General features: G+C 39.3%; 1 long non-coding RNA gene and 1 pseudogene across 1 annotated transcript; both read right to left on the bottom strand.

The window, feature by feature from the left end:
• Positions 1 to 1,470: 1,470 nt before the first annotated feature.
• Positions 1,471 to 4,854, bottom strand: LOC119907991. Its single transcript, XR_005445161.1, has 2 exons — positions 4,576 to 4,854; positions 1,471 to 3,347 (listed from the first exon to the last, which is right to left on the bottom strand). It is a non-coding gene; the product is annotated as an uncharacterized LOC119907991 (long non-coding RNA).
• Positions 4,855 to 8,058: 3,204 nt separating this feature from the next.
• On the bottom strand, positions 8,059 to 13,583 carry LOC119907977 (annotated as a pseudogene).
• Positions 13,584 to 20,964: the final 7,381 nt, after the last annotated feature.

The raw sequence follows: 20,964 nt of genomic DNA, 5'->3' as shown, positions 1-20,964 counted from the left end.
CTTAATATGTCAGCTGTTTATTGCTGCTGTTCGGCTGGTTGTCTTTTACTATTATTTTTTTTATTGTTTGTTGTTGTTCTTCTCCTCCCCAAGCCCCCCTCTCTGTTCTATTGCAGGTTTCGTTGCTTTCTGCAATTGGTGTTTCCCACAGCTTTTCACTGTTGTCCCCACCTTCCATCCCCCTTCTCTTGCAGGTGTTGTCCTTTCTCTGTGCTGTCTGTTTGTGCCCCCCCATCCCCGTGTCTGCCCCCTGTCCGGCCCGGTGACAAATCAATACATAATTAAATAAATAATAAAACAGACAAAGGAGTATTTTCATACTCTCTTGTTAAAGTAAAATCTGTCTGGCACAATATGGTATCCAGCTCATCATACTCTATACCAGCCTGCTGGGCAGGACAGGTTTAAAAAAATAATTGAGTTTTTGTTTTAAATTGAGCAGTGATAAGATGATAAGAGGGGGAGACTGAAGATAGATGGGAAGTTGGAAATGATGTTGGGGATCAGACCAGGTTTCTTGATGATGGGGCGACAGCTGTAAGTTTGAGTTGTGAAGGAACTGATCTGGAAGTTATGAGGAAGAATGAATGATTGTGATGATGAGTGGATGGGAGACATCTTGGGGGTCCCAAAGAGATCTGTAGGGCCCTATATCAAACCAAAGTGAACCCCCCAACCCTTCGGCAATCACATCAGACACCTCATTCCAATCTCCAAACATTTGTTTGCATTACCAGGTTAGTTTTAGAAAGTGCACACACATAGTAAATTTAACATGCAAACGTCCACCATCTTGTGCTAAACACATTTTTTAGTTAAGAAATTATATTTAAAAATTGGAATACACATTCATATTAACAATACGCAATTAACAGACAAAAAAAGTGCCTTGACTGCATAGCACATAAACTTTAAATCCAAACATCCACCATCCTGATGAACAGCTGGAGAAAATACAGTATAAACAGTTTTCAATTAGGAACACAAAAATGTAAAAAAAAAAAAAAATGTGGGGATCTTATAATAATCCAATAAGACATTTTGGAGATATCCTTTGGAGGTCAACATGTTATGGTGCATACCGCCACAGAAGCTCTTTACAGGTGGGCACTGTGTAGCAAACCAGTGGGGGGGAACCACATTAGGGGGATTCCAGCATAAGAACAATCATAGAATTTAAAGGGACACTCACGGTTATTATTGCTGTGGGTTAAGTAGGCCTACATAATCAGCCCTTCTCAGGGCAATATACAAGTGCCTGCTTTGCCTACCTGGTCGTGATAGTCGTACATAGTCTCTCTCCGTTGCATGGGTGCCACAGCGGCCGCCCCCAACCATTTCACTCTGCAGCCGAGAGGGAGGCACAGTGGGACCTGTGGAACGAGTCCTCCCTTTGAACTGATGGACCAGGCGGACCAAGATGTTGTATATAGAGACAGTGGTAACTCTTTACTGCAGGTTCAACAACCATTTTGTTATGATTGCCTTTATTTAACATGAGCACATGTTTCAAACACCACAACCCCCAAACAGGGAACATTTAAAGAGACAACACAAGTAAAAGGGGAAATACTAATGTGATCATGTTTTGGCTTTGGCCTTTTAAAGAAACCATACAAAAAATAGAATTGAATTTCTATCCAAAAATTTTGGCACACAGATTCACAATTAAATATTAATGACTAATTATAACTTTTTAGACAGTAGCTGCAAATATTTAATAATCTCCACTACAGTCTTACAATCCATGTTATCGCTGACAAACTACATAACATAATGCAGACTTTAGGATTCACTGGAGATTTCTTCAAATGTCATTTCATTTTATTTCCAAAGAAAAAAAGATATTTAAAGAAATATTATCCCCAGGAGTGAATGTTACACCACAGGTAAATAAGCAAACGATCCTCACACTTTAAAAAATAAACAGCTGGATAATAATATTTCCATATTTGCTGACTACATAAGTGCCAAAGAACAAATAAAAAATATATTACATTTGTTTAAGGCAAAAACCCACCAAAAACAATTTACCAGTAAGTCACTAAATTAATGTGTTTACAGTAAAACTCTGCAAACAGTATTAATTTAATCTTGGAGTAAAGAACTGATGAAATTCTTAATTCAAAGTCCTATAAATCAATCAGTGAGCATATTTTATAGTGACAGATAAACAGGCGGTAAAAAGGCACTTTTTAAGAGCTTAAACAATAAAAACATTATTTACAACAGAGTATTAAATGAATTTAAGCAGTAATTTGCTTTAAATGATCAATGATTTTCACCCATTTGAAAATACATTGATTACTTCTTTTTAATCCAGGCTGAACCCTGTGACTACTTAAATGATCATACCAGTGTATTTATGCATTTTAGCTCATTTACTACAAATCACGTTTACTGAACTAAGCGCTAAAAGCTTCTTTCCAATTGTGTGTTTTGAGGTAGCCATTGGTTTCCATGCACTTTAATCTTGTGGAATTTAAAACATCCTCAGGTTGAATAATCCACCTGCTGTATTTATTGTAAAAGTTACGTTTCCTGTTGTGGATCATCTGCAGCAAGTCTAAAGTCAATGTTTTCACAGCATAAAATTAAAATAAATTGAGTTTTCCTGAGGATTGTTAGCAGTAATGTGAAGCATACTATCATTTGTAGTAAATGGATTCAATTATGCAAATTATATAAGTAAAGGACTCAATTTCGTCAATATGATTATATTAATATATCATAGTTATATATATAATAAAAAATGTCCATTAATTTAACCCCCCCAGTGTCCCACCCACCTTGATTGCAATACTGAAAACCTTTTTTCACTGACAGCGTGACGAACAAACAGCTGTTTCCATCACTGACTTTATTCCATTTACTTTCAGCGCTGGTGGAAATTTAGTTGTAAATGTTAGCATTTAAGATCTCTGATCCAACAACATATTTTTTTTCTCTTTAAGGTGCTTTAATTTTTTCATACTTTTCTAAATCATCCTGAATCCAAACCTGACCTACGATCTTTTAACCCTGACAAAAACAAGCTCATTCAACTTTTAACTATTTTAGATAAGCACTATAACTTTTACTTAGTGCTCATCCATCTGTTTCCAAGGTACAAAGTGCTACAACAACAAGTCGGTGCTGTTTGAATATTGAAGGTTCACGGTTTACGTTTGTATCCCACAGTAAATGTATCTGTTGAATTGCTAAATTTGGTTCCAGAGAGCAAAGTGAATCTTCATGTATGTAATTATATTATCTGCAGAAATTAAGCAGTTCCTCATTATTTCGTCTGTTTTCATCCAGAACACTATTTGTCTAGCCGTTGGTGTTGTTACTGGGCGAGTCCTTGGCTGTAGGAAAGAAAATAAGTGTTATTTTATACACACGCACACACACACACACACACACACACACACACACGCACACACACAACAGATAATGAAAACTGCTCTCGCTTTTTAATGTTTTTTCTGCCTTCTCTTTCATTAAAAGGTCAGTTCACCCAATGTGTCCCATAAAGTTCTACTCTGTGTAGATTTTATTTTATTTGTCCAGGTTTTAATGTTAACACAGACAATAAATCATAGATGAAGTCAGTGGCATGGTCTTTTAGGTAACTCTGTGACACTTAAGGACTAAATTGTGTAAACTTAAGTTTGGTTTGAGCAGACTTTTGTGTTTCCTGCTTCTGAGTCAGGGTTAGAATATAAAAATCATTCACATAAAAACATAAAATTTCAGGACCAACATTTTTAGAATACAGAGCAGAAAAATAAAGCACTTACGTTTGGTCCATAAGTGGTACATCTGTTAATGAAAACAAAGTTAAAACACACACAAAATAAACTATTTTATCCATTTAGATATTTCTGGAATATCCAATGTACAGCTGACTAAGTTCAACAATAAGGTTGGTCTTATTCAGTTTTAATATTGGGTATCTGCTGATAGATTTATCTAAATGAGAAACCTATTTGACCCCGTGATGAAAAGAAAATGTACAGTATCTAATAGCTCAATGAAACATCACGTCTTTGTGTTTCTAGAGGAAAACACCCTTGTTGAGAGGTTTGGTGTCGTCTGCTGTGTTACTGGGATTATTGTCCTCACACAGGAAACATTAAGGCCCATCATCTTATAACTGTTTTTATTTTGTTCAGTTATCAAGTTAAAGTAACTTCTGAACAATAAACGTCATAAAACTTCGAGAGACTTAAAGTACTTACTTTGAGCAGAGTTGGGTCCATTGTTGGCAGCAGCTGTGAATAAAGAGAATGTTAATAAATCATAGTCATAGTAATCAAACAGTGTAATGGTCTTTTAAGGAACTTGCGACACGCAAGAACTAAAATGTATAAAGTTAAATTTGGTTTAAGCATGCTTTAAGGCCCATTTATACTCCTGTGTAGGGTCTACGTGTGTACCTACGCCGTAGGCTACGCACGTAGCCTGCATTTATACTTGTGCGTAGGTGTGTCCGTCATTCTGCGATTACACCCCCAAACGCTAGTCGGCAGTAGCGCTTCCTTAAAATTTAAGGAACTTTTAAAATACAGAGCAGAGAAATAAAACACTTACCAGGGGGAGCAGCTAGAGGTAAAAGCGGTGCACCTGTTAATGAAAACAAATGTTAACACACATAAAATAAACTATTTTATCCACTCAGATATTTTTGGAATATCCTGCGTACAGCTGACTAACTTAAAGGATATTAACTTTGGGTTATTACCAAACTCGGCATGAATTAATGGGCACTTAGATTGTTAAAAGACGTTTAGTCGCTGGGGGGCAGAAGACAACTTAGGCATACTCAAGTATAAACCTGCTCAGTGTAGCTTTCAATCAGGTGTCACAGATACTTACTGGAGGAGCCAGAGTTACCAGAGTTACCAGAGCCACCAGAGCCACCAGAGCCACCGCTGCTGAGAGACGATTTTGACCCTGTGAAGAAAAGAAAATGTATTTATTAATTACACCCATGCTGAGAGGTGTGGTGTCATTCACTGTGTTACTGGGGTTAACACACACACACACACAAAATATTTTTGTAGTCTTTCATTCAAGCACCCAGCAAAAAGCACACAAACCAGACAACATTTCATTTTGTTCGATCATCAAGTGACAGTAACCTCTGAACAATAAACTTCATAAAACTTAAAGTAGTTACCTTGTGAACTGTTGGCTCCAGGTCCTGTTAAAAAAAGACAATGTTAATAGATCATAGATGAAATCAGTGGCATGGTCTAAATCTGCATCTGTCCTTCCAAAAGCATGTTGACTTTAAAAATACACAGCGTTAAAGTTCACAGTTTGAACACAGATTAAATCTGAGGACAATCAAAAGTCTTCACTTAAACTGTTGATTCAGAAGTCAGTGCTTCCCCACAGGATTTTAAGAGACTATGGTGGGCGGGCCTTGGACCGTCTCGGAGCAAATTTTGTACATTTTAAAGTTAAATGCATTATTTGGTGCAAAATTAAGAGGCTATCTATGAAACACTTTGCACTCTTGTAGACAATGTTGTGCTCTAGTAAACTATTTGATCATAAAACCACTGTATCGCTATAAATGGTGATGAAACAGCAACAAAAGTCAACAAATTTATTCAATGTTTTTCCAGCAACCCTAAATCAAAGAATAGATCTTAATCTTATTTCCATACTGTATAGACACCGTATTTTGGAAACAGTTGTATCCTCCTCAAGCTAAATTCATCCAGTCCGACCCGGTTTGATAAATAATGTTGTATGTGGTAACATGAAGACTTCACAGCCTCTCTTCAGGCAGGACTCTCATACTGCAACACTTGTCTTTGTAAAGAGACAAACTGACAGGATAAAGTCTCTAACCTGCCTGTCAGCTCGCTCTGGGCCGTTTCAGTTACCATAAAGGCTTTAATACGTGTGCACTCCAAATTTAGGCGCGGCTAGCTTAATCGCCTTCCCACAAAGTGACAGAAACAAGTGTGTGAGCGTGCGAGCTCACAGCAGTGCCCACAAAACACAACATCAGAGGTCTGTAATGTAATTATGAGATTACATGAGATGTTTTCATGTGTGTATTTTATATACACACACACGCACACACACACACAAACACAACAGATAATGAAAACTGCTCTCGGTTTTAATGTTTTTTCTGCCTTCTCTTTCATTAAAAAGGTCAGTTCACCCAATTTGTCCCATAAAGTTCTACTCTGTGTAGATTTTATTTTATTTGTCCAGGTTTTAATGTTAACAGACAATAAATCATAGATGAAGTCAGTGGCATGGTCTTTTAGGTAACTCTGTGACACTTAAGGACTAAATTGTGTAAACTTAAGTTTGGTTTGAGCAGACTTTTGTGTTTCCTGCTTCTGAGTCAGGGTTGTAACAATATAAAAACATTTTTAGAATACAGAGCAGAGAAATAAAGCGCTTACCTTGGTTAACAACTACGCCCGTAAGTGGTACACACAAAATAAACTATTTTATCCATTTAGATATTTCTGGAATATCCAATGTACAGCTGACTAACTTCAACAATAAGGTTGGTCTTATTCAGTTTTAATATTGGGTATCTGCTGATAGATTTATCTAAATGAGAAACCTATTTGACCCCGTGATGAAAAGAAAATGTACAGTATCTAATAGCTCAATGAAACATCACGTCTTTGTGTTTCTAGAGGAAAACACCCTTGTTGAGAGGTTTGGTGTCGTCTGCTGTGTTACTGGGATTATTGTCCTCACACAGGAAACATTAAGGCCCATCATCTTATAACTGTTTTTATTTTGTTCAGTTATCAAGTTAAAGTAACTTCTGAACAATAAACGTCATAAAACTTCGAGAGACTTAAAGTAGTTACCTTGTGAACTGTTGGCTCCAGGTCCTGTTAAAAAAGACAATGTTAATAGATCATAGATGAAATCAGTGGCATGGTCTAAATCTGCATCTGTCCTTCCAAAAGCATGTTGACTTTAAAAATACACAGCGTTAAAGTTCACAGTTTGAACACAGATTAAATCTGAGGACAATCAAAAGTCTTCACTTAAACTGTTGATTCAGAAGTCAGTGCTTCCCCACAGGATTTTAAGAGACTATGGTGGGCGGGCCTTGGACCGTCTCGGAGCAAATTATGTAAATTTTAAAGTTGAATGCATTATTTGGTCCAAAATTAAGATGTTAATCAACATGTTGGTGATGGGATGGGTGATACTGATAAAATCCTCTATCACATTATTGAGTTTTATGTTGTGGCAGATCATTTATATTAAGATTATTAATATTTAGTAAATAATCACATGGGAATATTTGAAACCTACTCATCAATGAGCAACTCTGTCTCTAGTGGCCTGACAACTACAGATATTTAACAGATGCATATCTCAGTGCAAACAACAGGGTAGAACACGTCTGTAGTCTCACAGTATTTATAGTCCTAACACTAAACTCTAGCTGTTAATATGCTAATAGGCATGGTGGGTTGGCACGACATTCCTACTGCGGGGCTAAAGAAGATGAAATGAACTCCATCAGTTATCCTGCTGTTTACTGCACGCTTTAAGCCTCTTTGACTGGAGTTCTGAACCAAAAAGAAGCTACAGGCTAAAGGAAATCCTTTTTTTATGGTGGTTTTTATTGGCATTTTATAAGAAATATAGAAAGATATTTAAGTACTACAGGTAGTAAAAGGTATTGTATGTATCTTTGAAACAGAAAACAACAAAGAACTATTAACTGTGAGGCAGAAACCAGGAAGCTCCCAGCAAAATTTCAATTGTTCATCATGGAACTCGATTATTACATATTAATGATTTGATGATGTCCTTGTTGGTAAAATGTTAATATGAAGCATAAACCACGATTTACTGTTAAAGAACCACGGCTGTTCTTTAAGCACAGAACTTTACTGTTCAGTTTGTTTTGTTTTCTCTTAATAAAAGAAATTACATTGTTTGTGTATTTTATTAAAGAATATAAAATAAATTTTAGAAAAAAATGATTCCACTCTACTGATATCATGTTGTCAAGAGAAGACGATGGTTACATATAAATGCCACCTACCAATTATGCCTTTTTTGCACAAGACAGCCAGCACCACACCGACTACGCCCAACACGAGCAGCACTACAACCCCACCAATGATGGGTCCAAGTCCTCCAGGTCCAGGAGGGAGTTTATGATCTAAAACACAGAAAACATTCACATTAGTTTTATATTCACTTTGAACATTTTTTCAATATACAAAGACAATGTAGAAGGTGAGTGATAGTAATGCTGCATTTGAATACATTAAACAGAAAAAGAGGATGTTCTGAGAGGAGACCATGTCAAGTCTCAAAAAAAAAAAAAAAGGTTCTTTTCTTCTACAAGTTCAAAATTTTTTTCTTTTGTTTGTAAAAACTAGGGCTGAACGATTAATCGTTTTCAAATCGAAATTGCGATTTGAAAGAACGCCATTAGCTAATTGTGAAGATGGCGATTAAAATGTAGGTTAATTATCCCGCACATCTGACAGTCAGGCAGTAACAGATTAATCATTCCGTTGTCATCCTTGTGTGACAGACCATGCAAGTTCAGATTTTGCTTATTTGTTGAGTTGTCCTTGATTTTTGTGCTTCTTCCAGGATTAAGTAGCTACGAATTGTTGTGGTCTGTTTTAACTGTGTTTATTGGAGTCTGCAAAGGGTGTTTTATTTTGAAAATCAACCAGATTCTCTATGCCATTGTGTCTGACTTCTAACCTGGTTCATCTGCTCTGTGCTGCTGGACGCGGCTTCAGTCAAAAATAGACTGTCAGTGAATATTGAACTTTAGCTAAACTTAAATTAAAAAATTACAAATTGAATCTAACCATGATACAAAAATAAATTCATCAAGCACCATCTTCAATCACATTTAGACAAAATAGAAAAATTATAATCTTAATGATATGCAGCTTTTACCGCACTGTAGCTAAACAAAGACATTAACTCATGATTTTAGATTTTTCCTGTCATGTAAAGCCATTCTGATCGATTGTAATGTGGATCTCATCGGTTTCTTAACTTTCTAAATGTTGTCGCGGTTACTTCCTTGTAGTAAATGTTGTGTTTCCTGATATGAATTTGTTACTGGAACAGTTAAGACGTGATGGCCAAAGCTAAATCTCAGGGACTTCCTTGTGGCTTAAGACAAAGAACATTTGCTGGTACAGTGATTTCAATCATAAGAAACACTTTCTGCAATAATGTAGAAACAAATGGTAAATAACTTTAAAAGTTTCTTACCCCATTCTTCTCTACATGTAACCTGGATGCAGGATGAGTCACTTCACAGGTGAATGTAGACGTGTCACTCCTTAAAATCTCCACACTGTCTCTTCTCTGGAAGGTGTCGTCTTCATTTGGTCGAACGCCCGAGGTAACCACTCCGTCCTCTTTAGTTAGAACACGACCGTTTCTCTTGATGTTCAGGATGATGTCTTTTGGGTAGAAACCTGTGGCCAGGCACGTCAACATGACCTTTGACTCAACAGTGGTGTTTTTTGAGAACATGAAGACCTCAGGTGGAGCTGGACAGAAAAAAATAAATGTTATTGTTTGCTGTTGGCCAAACAGAAACGTACAACCCAGGCCCCGTTTCCACAAAGCATCTTAAGGCTACGATGCTGATAAAATACCTCCTCCCCACTTGTAGGAAGAAGCTCCTGAACTTGCAGAACAAAACTCAAACTATAAGTTTTATTTAAAGCTAAAGGGCAGGACTTTTACAAACAAATCTCTAATCAAAGGAAGGTTCAAATAAAATCAGTCCAGTAAGAACTGAACAAGCTTCTGAGCAAAACATCTTCATTTATCTTCAACCAAGTCGAGCTGCCCTTGAAACAGCCCTGGTTCTTTATTATCTACAAAACAAACTATGAAAAAAATTCTGTTGTACATACGGGCATTTTGAAGGCGCATTCGCTGATAAGCCACAAGATTCCTCAACGAATCCATGCACTCGTTCTCCAGGTACTGCCTGGTGACTTCTATTAGGACCTGGTTATTCCACTTCTCCTTTGTCCGGATGGCCGCTTCAGTCCAAGCAACCCAGACTTTGTTGGTGTGATTAAAGGACAAGAAGTCGTTTCCATCGTAGCTGTACATTACCACGGTGAAACGTAATTCTGCCGTTGGGCTGCATGTTCCCCTCACAGCCGCTCATCCATTGAAGAACATGGACGTCTGAATCCAGAGAGAGGACAGTGAAACACAGTTTGAATATTTGTGGATTATGGCAAAACTATTTCTGTAACTTGTCATTTCAACAACTGAGAGCAACACTATGAATGCCTTCCAGGAGAGATGTCTTAAAAAGTGCACCGTTATCACCACATCTAAACAACACAAACCTATGGCGTCTGGCTTTTACCCGTGTATCATCCGATCATTTAATTATCCCCATTTAATCTGGCCCAACCAAATACAAATCAATATTTAGTTTTACATTTTACAGTTTTACTGCTGTTTAGAGCCTGTCGGGGTGCCTGGAGATTCAAATAATCAGTGACGTTATGCAGCTGTACCTCGTGCGTAAATACGCACAGCATCTTTAATGGGGACACGATTTATCCTATTTCACCCACCCCTCCCCCTCAATACTTATCAGGTTCATTTTTATGACAAAGACAAAGATATAACTGCACATCAGTAGAACCCACCTGCAGCACATCTCGCTAATGCACCCATTAAAAAAAAACACTGTTAAAGTAAGGCAAAAGTAGTTTAAAGCATTACAATTCAGAGACAGTAATAACTAATTACTTTGAAATGACAGTAACTAGTAATCTATAATATATTACATTTTGGAAGTAACTTGCCCAACACTGATCCTGTGTATGTGCCAGCCCAGCAAGACACACACACACAGTAGAATAAGCAATTGTGTTAGCAGTGATCAGCGAAGTGTGGAAACAATATAGGAAAAAATAAGTCTTGGAAAGAGTATAACATGTTTATAAGTTTATTCTTTTTTTTTTTAATTCAAAAACACCAAAGTAGAAAGGTAGGTAGAAACAGTGAACCAGACGCCAGCTTTTATTCTGAAACGTAGAAACTATGCGTTCTGAAATTTGCAGAATAATATTTGGAGATATGTTATGAGAATAAAGTCACAGTCTAATGAGAATGAAGTCATAATACTTTAACAAAATCTACCCGCCCCTCTGCTGTGGAATTACCTTGCGTTATTGTGCTGCTGATATGGTGGTTATCCCCTTTATATCGTCTGACAGACACAGAGCCCGTCTAGGACTGTAGGCTACTGGATGAGACGAGCGGAGGTGGAAAACCTCAACACTGATCAGACAAATCTCACAAGTCTACACATCCACACAAATGTAAACTTCAGCACCTCTGATAAAGTGCAGCTCACAGTCGCTTCAGAGGGAAACATCCTGGAGCAGAGAGACGGTCAAAGAGAGCAAAGGTGTCTCTGAGCGATGAGGACAGAGACACAGAGAGACAGGTGTCTGTGTCAGGGTCACAACTTCAAACAAAATGAAGCAATATTATTGCGAGCAGCCTCCGTTCTTTGTAGACCTGGGGGCCAATCTGCATCAGGATTATTAGGCTACATATTAATACGGAAAATATTGACTTACATTTGGGGCCACTGTCAAAACAATATAATAATGATCTCAGAATGGGTCTTTAGTTTGTCTACCGTCTGTGGGAAATCAAAGAAAAATAAAGAAAACGTAAAGTCGACCTATTATTTCGTTTTGGTTTCCCATGTCGAACTGAAAGCAAGGAAACAAACGTCAATTTTCATATTTGGTTCATACAGAAAAACGAAATATTGATTCTTTTGGGTTTGCCAGATTAAATGGAATATTTGAATGATCGGATGATACAGGGACCCTAAAGAGCACCGGAACAGTGAAACAATTCATATTCAGTTTAGTAAGTAATTTGATTAATGCGTCGCACCAACACACACAGGCAAACTGACTTTGCTGAACATAAATAAAGGGATCAGTGTACTGCTTGTTGGCTGGTGGAATAGCAAAGATGGGCATTTCAAGCAAATTATAGCCTATTCGATCAACCCCAGGCTGATTCGATGGTCACTGGGAACTGTTCAACCATTCTTTGAAGAAACCAACAGTCACACCATCTTCAGGCTGTGATTGGTCAGCTGGGCGGAGGTGAGTAAAGAGCCAGGGTTTGAACTTCTCTCAGCTCTCTTTTTTCTTTCTTTACACGACTACTAACTGCTGTTTGCAAAGCCAAGAACTCTTTTAATGAAATATTAAGCTAACATGGCCACAATGTCCTGAAAGTGGACAGAAAAATATGAATTTAGGATCCAAAAGCTGGAACAGCTGCTGAATGGACCTTTTAAGGAGTTTGTTTCTTCAACAATTATAAACTGTGTGGCTATGCAAATATATCTTGTTCCTGACTCAAAGAACAAACCAGCAGGAGTTTCATGCAGAAAACAAAACATACAGTTCACATTTCACAGATCTTACCTGAGTCACTCTGTCCCGTCCGTTTAATCAGGATGTCGAGGTTGATTTTTAAACTCTGCTGCTTTCTCTGACGGGACTGTGTTCCTTTCTCCCAGTAATCTGCAGGCAGTCTCTCTTTCATCCAGTCCTGTTTGGGAACTTTCTTCTGGTGCTCGCTGTCAAAGTAGTCGATCATCCTGCCGTCCAGCAGACCCATGGCTGAGAACTGGTGGATGCCCGGGAGTCCGACAGGTTTGGAGAAAGCCGTGTAGGTGTAAAAGAGGGAATGTGTCTCTGAGAGTCACACAGACAGACAGATATTTATTCTCTGTTCCTTTAGATATTTGTGACATTCTTGTTGTTGTCGTCTTGTATGTATTACTTCTCTCTGACTTCAAAGCACAAAGGTAAGAACATTTAAGAAAGGTCAACACCTGCTTTTGCTGCTTTTGCTTTAATCCAGATCATTTTCTCTTCGGGGAGAAAAAAAAAAGCTACTTTTTCCTAAATGTTTGTTACTGACATGTTATAAGATAAAAAGTAAAGATTTATCAAACATAGCCTATTAATCTAATAATAATAATGTCTTGTAGGCCTATTTGGACCACTCTTAGTCACTTAGTTGCAGTAGGCCTGTGGGATGAGTGTAAATTAAGTTTAAATTAAACAGAGATACTTAGCAGGAACTGTAACAACAATCCCTCTTAACTCTGCCAATCACAGGTACCAACACAGTTGAATGACAGGCTTCTAAGTAGGGATATGTCGCAAATTCAGTGACATTAACAGACTTTCTCAGCTACAGCCTGATTCTTTTTTCTTTACCATTTCTCGCTTCTCATTAACTGAACTCACCGCTGTTCACCGTCGGTCCGTCCACGGGCAGGAAAGAAAATGCGCAATACAGTATAAACACAAAACTGACTACGTTCATGTTCTTCAAGCTGCATTTCGCTCCGTGATGCGCATTAACAGTAGAACTACTCCGTAATATCCCATCTGTCGAGGGAACTTCTCGTCAAAATTGCTCCATATAACCAACTCTTCAGTCTGAGGAGCAAAGCGAAAGCGGAAGCCATCCTGAAGAGGTAGGCAAGCAGCAGAAACATTTTCTTTCATCAGGGGGCAGCAGAAACAGTCTGCGCTCAGTTGCAAGTTTCCCTGTTAGAATGAGGTCAATTGTCATGAACTTTTTGTAAGTTTGTGAGTTTCCAGAATCTATTACTGTTACTGAACAGGACATCAACAGGAGGGAATTCACACGGCAGAGCATCCCCGCAAAACTAGATGAAGGCCTATCAGGTAAAGTTATGAAGCCTATAGGCTAATTTTTAATTAAGTTAAATAGGCTACAGCTGCAAAAAGCTGTTTCCATGGTTACTATCCATTGAGCGCCTGCCGTACGTGCGGAGCGCTGCTGAAGCTTCTTGTTTGGGAGGGTTATTTGCAGGCTGATCTCACCCCTCCTGTGGCCCAGGGTTTGACTGTATGTGTATTCAAAATAATAGCCTAATAATAAAAAAATAAACTGTCAACATGCCATAAAATTAGGAGTTCATTAGGTTAATTCATTAACGCGATAATAGTGGCCAGCCCTAATATAGATAGGCCTATAGGGGAGAGCCGGGACGAATAAAACACAGTAGCAGAACCGGGAGAAATCAGGTGGACACAGAGTTGTACAAAAAAAGCTGTTTACGGAAAGTAAATTCACTCAAGCGATAATTTCTTTGAATGACGAGTTGTGTTTATTGTTCCATGGTCGTGATCACGTGAAAGATTAGTTAGTAGGCCTACTTTAACACATCCTGAAGTTTTAAATGTCAAAGTTTTACAGTTTAGAAGCTAGTGATGTTGAAAGTATTATAAAGTTTAAAGCGGGAGGGGGGCAGAGGCCACCAGGCTGCAGGCTGGACCACCGGGATACTCACAGCCAAATAACAGGATCTTTACAGTAGACCAAGAGAACAGGCTGCAGATGTAGTCGTGTCAAGCTTTCTAAATAAAAACAAGAATAACAAACTATTTAAATGTATATTGTTGTGTTTCATCCGTCCCAATGAAACAATGCGCAGCCTTTGTTCAAAGTGAAATTATACTGAAGTCGTTCCACATTTTAACTAGATAGCACCTGGTTTTGACAGAACACACACTGAGTTGTTGATGACAACAACAACAAATGATTTCTGTCTGTAACGTTATATTTTAAAATGACGTGAAAAGGGTTTCAATCGTCCCGGCTCAAAAAAACACAAGTCTTTTATTTACAGACAGGGTCGAACAAATGGCCCAGGAGTTTGGTCAGCCCACTCTCCGGACAAAGTATTTGTCGGGGGCTCTGGGTCTTTAGAGAACTTTATCCCTGCATTCTTGAGAATTTTACATAACTAAATGAGCCACATTTTCAAAACTAGAAAAACCTCTTTAACACTCCTAAAGTAAAGAAATCAACTGAGCTGAGCACTTGGAATACAATAAACAAATAAAAAAATAAGCCATATCATCATCAATCTTACCATAAACTGCTGATTTGGGCAGTGCTGGCTTTGACTCTGTTCTGCTCTTGCCTTGTCTCATGTCAGCCTAAGTACTGGGGCTGCTGGCCAGTGGTGGGTAAAAAATCTTAACTCAAGAAAAAGTACAATTACTCTCATAAAAAGTAAAAGAAAAAAAAGACAAATCCACTCAAGTACAAGTACAATATGTTTAAGAATATATTTCATCTGCTGGGCAACATGGTTATTTTTAGAATGCTATTTGCTTCACTTGTTTATTATCTGTAATTTAGCTATTTCTGTTTAACACAGTTATTTTTCTTTTGAAGTCTCCATTAATAAGATCACATTAAAATATCACATTTGCTGCTCAGCCTGTGTTTGTTGCTTGTGTCTTTTATTATGGCCATGTAGCCATTTTATTATGGCCAACCAAACCTCTTGCTTTGCAGTAGCACAGGGAGCCAAAACAATCTGATTCTTCCTAAATCATCTAAATTGATTGATTGTGGCAGTAACACGGAGCAGCTCGTTGTTGAAGCAGGTAAACCTACATACAGAGGAAGCTGCGCGTCATGCGTAAAACCCAACAGAACTGTTTTACCCACCATATTTTCTCTCTGTGTGCATCTCAAAAATGATTGTTTCCTGAAAAAATAACAATAACAATAATAAATAAACAATAACAATAATGAAATAAGCCTAGATTAGGTTCATAGGCAACATTCTGTTTACTCACCGTCGGACATCGCTGAACCAATGTGAAAGAAACAGGCTAATGCCCATCAAAAGAAAGCGATGCTCTGCTTAACAACAGGATAACCTACTGTTAATATATCAGAATGTTCAAAGAAGACTCATTTTGGTTAATGAAGCAAAATGCAGAACATTGGTTAAGTAAACCCAGGAAAACTGAGTGGATATTTCCTATATGTGGGTCTGTTCTGGTACTGGCTGAGGCTGGATGTGGATCACCTGCTTGTACTGGCTGGAGTCTGTTCTGGTACTGATGATCCAGCATCTACTCAACTGACAAACTAAAGCAAAGCCCTTGTAAATTATAGATATATACTAATGTTATCAGCTGCATCAGGTCCATTCAAACTGTCTCCTTCAGGTTTCTTTCAATACATTTTCAAATATAAAACACTACTTATAAAATGACTGGGCTGAATATGTGCTGCCCTTAAATGGGATCAAGTTAGACACTTTATTACTGTCTGTAGTGGCTATTTGTCCATAAACTTAAACAAAAACAAATAATAACAAACTTCTCAAATGGCCACTTGAGGCTACGTCATGGTTAGGCTTTACGCAGGTTCAGAGGTACCAAAGCAAGGTAATGTCCATAACAAGACTGAGTTTGAGGAGGTTTATTCACACACATAAGCAAGCTTACAGACATTTCTGCTGCCTCTCTCACGCTGGTAAAAAACCATATGCCCTCGTGCCTGCGGCACCTCTCACCTTGACCTACTTATGCAAATGAACATAACACCATGTGACCAACAAACGACAATGCAAGTAAAGCATAACTACAAAATAAACCAAATTAACTTTAACAAGAAAAGAAAAGAAATAAATTGGGCTATAAATTAACTTAAGCCAAAAATAAACAAAAATAAGAATATAGCTCCAACAACCCAGCCCCTAATTGTAACGGTACTTTACCCACAATTAACCTTAGCTTTAACACACAGGAGCTATTTTCTAATTGTAGCTTAAACATTAAACTGGAATCTTCACATCTTCAGATTCTCCATATCTGAAAGAAACAAACAGATGGAAGACAGAGATAGGAGAAAGAATGAGTCGTCTAGTCAATTATTAGCCTCCAAGAGAAGACAGAGCTTGGTTATTGGTCTGTCCAGGATGCTGATCTTCGTTTGGACCATCATCCATGAGCCTCTTGGAGCTGTGGCATCAGCGATTACGACAATATCTCCTGGAATAAAGTTTCTCTTTTGCTTCGTCCATTTTTGCCTTTCTTGCATTACAAGCAAATACTCTGCTGTCCACCTTTTCCAGAAAAGTTCCGCAACGTACTGCACTTGCCTCCATCTCCTCTTAATGTACAGATCAGATTTCTCGAACAGACCTAATGGCAGAATGGGCTTGCCTTTTAACAGGAGAATGTGATTTGGAGTAAGCGCTTCTAAATCATTGGGATCTTCTGAAGCCTTAGTTATTGGCCGGTCATTGAGTATCGCTTCCACCTCGCAAAACAGCGTTTGCAGACCTTCCTCGTGCAGCAGTTGATGTCCAACAACAGAGGTAAGTACACTGCGCACAGAGCGAATCAGACGCTCCCAAACGCCACCTTGGTGAGATGCAGCTGGGGTGTTAAAACTCCATCTCATTCCTTCCTGCACAAAAGTCCTGTCAATTTTAGAGTGATTTAAAGCGGCCAATGCTTGCCTCAGTTCCTTCTTCGCACCAACAAAATTTGTGCCGTTATCTGACCTTACACTTGTCACAGGTCCTCTTCTGCAGATAAATCTTCGCACAGCATTGATGCAGGAGTCCGTGTCGAGGGAATGCACCACCTCAAGGTGTACTGCATACAGGTAAATATCACTCCATATCGCTTCAGCACAGTTCTACCTCTCCTCACCTCCAATGGTCCAAAATAGTCCACTCCCGCATTTGTAAAGGGTGCGTTATCAGGCACAACTCGTTCCTCCGGTAAGTCGGACATCTTCTGTTCTCCAAGCTTTCCTCTGTACCTTCTGCACACTGTACATTGTGAGAGAATCTTCCTGGCCGCAGAGTTGGCATTTATGATCCAATACTTCTGTCTCAATCTGTGCAGCATGTGATTGCGTCCAGCATGTCCAAGTTGGCAATGGATGTAACGCAATATGAGCTGGGAAACATGCAAATCCTTTGACAGAATCACAGGATGCTTTACCTCCCACGGCAGTGCAGATTTAAACAGACGTCCACCAACTCTGAGGATGCCATCTTCGATGAAGGGGTCGAGGCGATACAGAGGACTGTCTTTAAAAACAGTCTTTGGGTCATGTTCTAGTGAGGAAATTTCAGTACTGAATCTTTGGTTTTGTGCAAACTGAATTATTGCCTTTTCAGCTTCCTCCAAGCGCTTGGTGTCAAGCTGGATTTTCCAAGTGCGGCTTTGAATTTTTTAATCTCCTTTTCCACATTCTCATTCTGGTTGACCACATATTCTTTTCTCTTTCGGCTCAAAAGTAAAAGTCTTACTTTCAGCTCCAACAGCCAGGCCACTGATGTTTTAAGCTTTCTCCAGGATGAAAAATAGTGAACGAGCTGACTGAGAGGATTGTCACTGTGTATTGTAACAACATTCACCTTAAGTTCCCTTTTCACCTCTGCATCATCAGATGGAATGGAAGAGGAGTCCAAGTCGAGTTTCGGCCACCTGGTGGGGGGCAAGTGCAAAAAGTCCGGTCCTTTTAGCCATTTTCCTTTCCCAAACTCCTGAGCTCTTAGTCCTCGAGAAGCTTCATCTGCAGGATTGTCTTTGGTGTTTACATACCTCCACTGATCTTTGTCTGTGGATTCTCTTATGGTGCTGACACGATTGGCAACATATGTGTGAAAGCGCTTTGTTTCATTGAAGATGTACTTGAGAACAGTAGTGCTATCGGTCCAAAAAACTGACCTTTGCAATGGCAACTGTAGCTCTTTCAACAGCATTGTGTTCACTCGAACAGCAAGCACAGCTGCAGCAAGCTCAAGGCGTGGAATGGTTAGTTGCTTTAGAGGAGCGACACGAGCCTTGCCTGTGATAAATGAAACATGCACGTTGTCAGTGCTCTCCAATCTCAAGTATGAAACCGTGCCATATCCTGTTTGACTAGCATCTGAAAAATGATGCAGTTCTGCTTTCACTTGTGTTCCAAAGTTTTGGGTTTAATGCACCGTTCCACTTTAAATCCACTCATATGCTGAAGTTCAGAGAGCCACTCAGACCAGTGTTCGGAGACATCACGGGGAACTGGCTCATCCCATTTGAAGTTCATTCTGCACAACTCCTGTAACAGTAACTTGGCAGGGATTATGAAAGGAGACAGAAAACCCAGCGGGTCGTAAAGAGAGCTCACCACAGAAAGGATGCCCCTCCTAGTGTGTGGACGTTCCTGCACTGCAGTCCTGAAGCTGAACGTATCTCCTTGAACACACCATTGCATCCCCAGAGCTCTTTCCACAGGGAGTTGGTCCCTGTCCAAATCCATGTTCTCCAAACCCACTGCTCTGATCTCGCTAGGAATAAGTGCAAACACATTTGAGTTATTTGTGACCCACTTTTGGAGATGAAAGCCGCCTTTTTTACAGAGAGATGTTAACCCATGTATGAGCTTCACTGCATCTTCCTCTGTCACAGTGGACTTAAGACAATCATCCACGTAGAAATTTGTCTTAACTGTACGAAGGACATCGGGTGAATATTGCAGTGCATTATCCTCAGCAGTTCTCCTCAGTGCATAGTTTGAGCAGCTTGGAGAGGATACAGCTCCAAACAAATGCACGCACATCCTGTATTCCTCTGGCTCCGCTGTAGCGTCTCCATTGGGCCACCATAGAAAGCGCAAGAAGTTAACGTGCTTATATGGAACCCGGACCTGATGGAACATGGCGTTGATATCAGCCATAACAGCGATGGGCTCTTCTCTAAACCGAAGGAGGACACCAATTAGCGTGTTAGTGAAGTCTGGGCCCTGCAGGAGCTGACTGTTCAATGATATACCTTTGTAAGTACAGCCGCAATCAAACAACACGCAACTTTCCTTTGGTTGGATGACGTACACCATGGTGGGGAATGTACCACACCTTTCCTTGTTCCAGAGTGGGCTCATTTGTGGGAACCCTTTCTGCATATCCTTGCTCCAACATGTTGTTAAGGAAATCAACGTATTGAGCCTTGAATGAAATGTCTCTATTAAATCTCCTCTTCAGGCCTTGGAGTCTTTGTAGTGCAATGCAGCGATTATTTGGCAAAACAGGATCATCAACTCTGAAAGGTAAGTCAATGTGATAATGTTCATTGTTAAGCACTGTCGTACTCTCCACAATTTTCATGAATTTAATGTCTTCTCTTGACATCTCAAGTTGTTCATCACTTGTTCTTTCAGTAAAGTCATGATTATACTGTTGTATCAACATACTTTCCAAGTGTTCCACAGATATGTGATTAGCAGTTACAACAATGCATCCTGATTTGACACCAGTACCTTCAGAGTCTCCAGCACGAAGAGGCCCATTTATGACCCAGCCAACTCTGGTCCTCACTGCATACGGTCCACCACATTGACTGTTTATCAGTTCCCATGGCTCCAAAACTTTAGGAGAGTCGGTTCCAATGAGCAAGTCTACATCTGCATCTACTTCATGTAGCCTAATGCTGCTCAAATACGCCCATTGGCAACATCATCCTGACATGGCACATTGACTTTAGATACAGGCATTTTTGTTTGTGTCAGAACAGATGGTAGCTCAATAAAGTCATCTGTGTCAAATCCAGACACCTCCAGACCGGTTACTATAGTAGTGTTGATGGTTTTAGTCTGCCCCATTGTCCTTAACACTACATTACAGTTTTTTCCTGATACTCCCAGCCTTTCAGCCATACTTGTAGTACAGAAGGTACCAGAGCTCCCAGGATCCAGGAAAGCATAAGTATGCACAACTTTATTACTTTTCTGACTTTTCACCTGCACAGCCACAATGGAAAAAACAGCAGTATCCTCTTCACCAGCACCAATATGACCACACGTCTGCTGCTTCCCGGATACAGTGCTCACAGTTTCTTTGGAGGTTCTCCTTGTAGTATCCTCCTTCTCCACATGCAGGACAGATGGGTGCTTCCTGTGACACACTTCACAATCCAAACGACCTGCAGTCTTTGCTTGTGTGTCCATGTTTCAAGCACCCAAAACAAACGCCCTTCTCCTTTAGAAACTGAATCTTGTCCTGTTGTGTCTTTCTTCTAAACTGAAAGCATTTTTCCAGAGTGTGATTGGTAAGATAGCAGA

This window comes from Micropterus salmoides, unplaced genomic scaffold, assembly GCF_014851395.1.
Source record: "Micropterus salmoides isolate LMB-PRFRI ecotype aquatic unplaced genomic scaffold, ASM1485139v1 Ms_hic_scaffold_17, whole genome shotgun sequence".
Taxonomy (NCBI): domain Eukaryota; kingdom Metazoa; phylum Chordata; class Actinopteri; order Centrarchiformes; family Centrarchidae; genus Micropterus; species Micropterus salmoides.
The sequence above is the reverse complement of the archived record's forward strand: the minus strand, read 5'-3'. Positions and strand labels throughout refer to the sequence as shown.